General features: G+C 36.5%; 1 long non-coding RNA gene across 1 annotated transcript; it reads right to left on the reverse strand.

The window, feature by feature from the left end:
* Nucleotides 1-1,776: 1,776 nt before the first annotated feature.
* On the reverse strand, nucleotides 1,777-4,213 carry LOC124029511. Its single transcript, XR_006837787.1, has 3 exons — nucleotides 4,111-4,213; nucleotides 3,065-3,149; nucleotides 1,777-1,939 (listed from the first exon to the last, which is right to left on the reverse strand). It is a non-coding gene; the product is annotated as an uncharacterized LOC124029511 (long non-coding RNA).
* Between the last annotated feature and the right edge of the window lie 554 nt (nucleotides 4,214-4,767).

Raw genomic sequence — 4,767 nt, forward strand, 5'->3', positions numbered from 1 at the left:
GAGAGCCACTGACCCAGTTCCAGCAGCATTTGGCAAGGCACGCCTGAATGTCATCAGCGATGAACAGACTTAGCAGGTCACTGGACAATTGGGGACCATGTCATAAACCAGTGGCTGGTCAAAGAGTACAGCCTAATGTAAACAGGGCTACAGTGTCATCAACTGTGCAAACATTCCATAGGGAAAACAGGCAAATATGTACTCGTTCACAACAATACAGCAACTATTGTAAAGGTAAATGCAAGTCTGAAAATCACAATGTACCATAAGATATGTATGAGGACTATACAGTACTAAAGCACAATTTGAATACAATGTACTATAATGTAACATGATCTATTTGTGAATTCCACATGTCATATATAGGACTGCACAATGACATCATGCTGGTGGTAGAGTAGCAGTATTCAACCATCAGCAAAGAACAAGACATTTGCTAAATGTTCATAGCCAACAATAAGTAGCCTAATGTGTCTTTAAAACGGTTGATTAGCTAAATATGCACGTGTTCCATTTATGTAGGTTAACAGTGGTAATTAGTCATTCAAAACAATTCAACACTGGTTATTGAGTTAAATCAGTGACAAAAGAGCAAAACAAAACAGAACATCAGTTTGTTCATATATTTCTGCGGACCAGTAATATTATGGGAGACCAAGAAATAAAACTTTGTACTTTGGAGGGAAAAAAAGAGACATTTTTTATATTTTTGTATACTGCATCAATACAATTCATAAACTATTCGAAAGGCTAATCATGTATGAACCTAGAGATATTTGGTAGCCTATGGAGATTGGGGAGAGGAAGGAGATGTTTGTGGGGTTGTGGTAAATGCACGCAGTGTACAATTATTAGGCTAATTGTATTCCTTAGGATTGTTGAACAAACACAATGCTCTCCGTCAATCCAAAATGTTACTGAACCTCAAATCTGAATGTTTAACAAAGGAAAAGTGAGTTTTGTCTTTCTCAGGGGAATATATGTGTGCACAATTATTAGGCAACTAAATTACAAAAATAATTTCTCCCAACTCACTTGTTTATTCTCAATTTTTAGAGTAAGTGTAACAAATAAGTAATGCAAAATGACAATTAAATAAACATTTTGGAATTTATTCAGTAAATATTCAGTTATCAATATAGCAACCCTTCTTATCAACCACAGCCTCTCAAATGCTGTTCAAAGAGGTGGATTGTCTTCCCTCGCTGTAAACCTCACGTTTGGTAGCTTGACGTTTAATTATCTTCAAGTCTTTGCAGTTAATTTGCGCCTTTTCTTCTCCGTGGGTTTTTTGCGCTCCAGTTGACTATTCGCAACAAAACGTTTGATAGTCCGGTGGTCACGCCTCAATAGTTTAGCTATTTCAAGAGTGTTCATCCGTCTGAAAGGCATTTTACAATTTGTCTTTTCAGTGTCAGTTAATTAAATACATTTTGTGGCCCATTTTACCTGAGGAAATGAAGCTGCCTAATAATTATACACATGTTATTCACTTTCACCACCCTCCCTCATCACACAAATACATATCACCAGAAAATGATTAAATCCAATAAGCATTCATGTTTATATGGTTTGGAGTTGGATAATGTGAATAGCAATGATAAGATCAGAATACTCACTTGTCTAATAATTGTGCACACAGTGTAGTTTTAGCTTCAATCACCAGTAAAACAAATGAATAAAACATTCGATTGAAATAAATGTTTGGCTGTAACAAACAAAAAAATTGCTGGTGAATAATGGAACTTAAAACACAATTGTATGGTCACACATCTGTTCTCACCAAAGATACCTGTCTGGTTTCTAACAATCCTGAATGTTACCTCGAATTTGGTTCACCTTGAAATTCAACACAGCAATGATGGTGCACAGGAGGAAGAACATTGCATTAACAATTTTCACCAGGTAGAAGACTGTTCGCTCCAAACTGTAGAGTAATCTGTAGAAGAATAACATTGCTTTTTGAGGACACTTCAGCAAACACCACTTCAACAAAATGTTTGAAGCGGATAGGGACACACTTTCAAATCATCTTCAATTATTAAAAAAATGGATAGAGTAATTGATTCAGTGATGTTACTTATAGAAGATTTGGATATGAAGCGCAGAAATGCTAATATAGGTACAAATAATAATATAGGTACCATATAGATATCATTTCAAACCGTGGCCAGGTAAAAAAACAAAACAGAAACAAGGCATGGGTTGCTGACATACCTTGTCCATAGACTCCTTACAGGGTAAGAAAACCAAATGTAATTTTGGTGAACTATCCCTTTAACATCGAGATGGGATATTCTTAAAAATATATTACAATAACAGCAGGGACAGCACCATCTAGTGGTCAGAACCGGGTAATATCAGGACGTAGGATGGGACACAAACCTAACAACTTCAACTACTAATTTCTCTGAACATGGTTAAACAAAGCATAACCAAATTCACTGAAAATACATTACATAGGATGAAGAAACCGCAATTCCATACTGCTCCAAACACAGGAGGCTACTGAGGGAGGACAGCTCAGAATAATGTCCAGAACGACGCTAATGCAATGGCATCAAACACATAGAAACCATGTGTTTGATACCATTCTACTTATTCCGCGTCAGCCATTACCACGAGCCTGTCCTCCCCAATTAAGTTGCCACCAACCACCTGTGGTGTCAAACATAGAGAGCTGATACTGTATACCCGGTGTTGGGTTGGGATTTGCATGGCATGTGGGTGGTTTTTGACCATTTCTTTCAATTCCTCATGCCTTTACTCATTGTTCTGGTCCAAATCAGATGTTAGGTACTATATTTATTGAATATTATATACATCCTGTACATTTCAAATGGTCGATTTGGGTGCAATCAAATGAGCTTAATTTCTCAGAGATCAAATAATATTGAATCAAAATAATGTTGTAGGAATGCTAATGTTATCTGTTTCTGACTACAGAAACAATGGCAGAACAATCTGAGATGGTGGGTGTCATGGCATGTTGAAATGAAACGACCCTATTATTAATCCCATATTGAAACATGGACACAATGTCTGATTGTTTATGCACACTCACCTAATGACGTCTTCAGATCTATACACGCTGTACGCTGATGTTAAGTATGAGTCTTCGGTGTCTTCGGGGCGTGGCATTGACATTACTGTAGAGGAAATAGATGATTGTTTTTCACAGACTGGTGTCTATGTGAGGAAGTAAATCATGAAATATTGGTCTATTATTTTCAGGGTGACACTTAGAGAAACGACTTCAGTTAGATTTGGAGAAACTTCAGATATCAAACTGTTTTTCAGGAGTGGGAAGATGGAACAATATTCTTTCACATCTAGGATGGGCAGTTACTATAGAAAATAAATAATAAAAGTAATGTACTTTAAACCAGAATTTCTCAGAGTTTAAGAAATTGAGAATTTGGGACTATATGTTTCTATCTGCAATTTTGTCAAAATTGAGTTATTGAGACAGCCTTGTTCTGTTTAATGTGCAGTACTTCAAATAACCCAAATCATGTTAAGTTCAAAAGAATAGAAACAAAAAATTGCTGCCACCATTCAAACCATTGAGTGTTCAGAACTTTAAAGGCAATTATCTCAGAATCATCTTTTTGTAGATAGAAACTTTACATACAGTCCCAAACTTCCGAAATGTTGATGATAGAGACATGGGATGGTGATGGAGCCTCCTGTCTGCACAGACACAGACCACAAATGACCAGCATCTGTAGACAACAGCCTAAATATATGTCCCTCACATAAAGAACACCATAACATGTAATATATATGTATGTGTATATATAAATATGTATGTATAATATATTTATTCAATACGAATGTTTTTCTGTGAGAGACAAAACAAAAGTTATTTCAATTTTATCTCAATAAAGAAATGTTTTTCTCAGTACAGAAACTTTTTTTCGACAGTGACAATTAACCATGAAGGACAACTGAACATGTTACAGACTATACATCATTCTAAAACATAGAGCTGCTCAGTGAAATACATGCTAAAGCCCTATGCAAATATTGTCTGAACTACATGTCTCTGACTTCAAGTAAGCAAACTGAAAGGAACCATGAGACTTCATAGAAACATGTTTCCATTACCTGATAGTCTGGAAAAAATGATGATGAGGAGGATGAAAACGGAGAGATGAGGAGCCATGTGAGGGTATCTATGCACAAATATATGTGTGTGTCAAGGAACAAGAAACCAAACAAAATGACTACTTCCTAATATTCACACATCACTGTCTTAAACTCTCTTCCTGCTTCTGTTTGTGTGTACATGGCCCCTCATTGGGAGATAGCAACCTTTACTATATATGGACTAGATTTAACCAAAGGTTGCTCTCTGTCACCACAATGTAATTTTTCTCAGACTCATTAGATAGCGTTCTACAGTATCAGGACAAATGTATATGCACCTCACTTTTCTTAAATAATTCCCTATTGTAAAAATATATTTTAAAAAATATATAAAATAGTGAATTCTTTCCCTACCCAATTACCTGCACCCTAGCCCCATTAATAGATGAAAGGAGCCTAACGTTACTCCTTATCCAAGGACCTTACATGTTCCGTTTATGTCATGTTTTGTCATTTATTATCATGTCTTGTCCCTGTGCTCCCCATTCTATTCGTTTCCCTCTGCTGGTCTTATTAGGTTCTTTCCCTCTTTCTATCCCTCTCTCTCCCCCTCCCCTCTCTCTCTCTCGCTCTCTCTTCTCTCTATCGTTCCGTTCCTGCTCCCAGCTGTTCCTA

This window comes from Oncorhynchus gorbuscha, unplaced genomic scaffold (genome assembly GCF_021184085.1).
Source record: "Oncorhynchus gorbuscha isolate QuinsamMale2020 ecotype Even-year unplaced genomic scaffold, OgorEven_v1.0 Un_scaffold_6642, whole genome shotgun sequence".
NCBI lineage: Eukaryota > Metazoa > Chordata > Actinopteri > Salmoniformes > Salmonidae > Oncorhynchus > Oncorhynchus gorbuscha.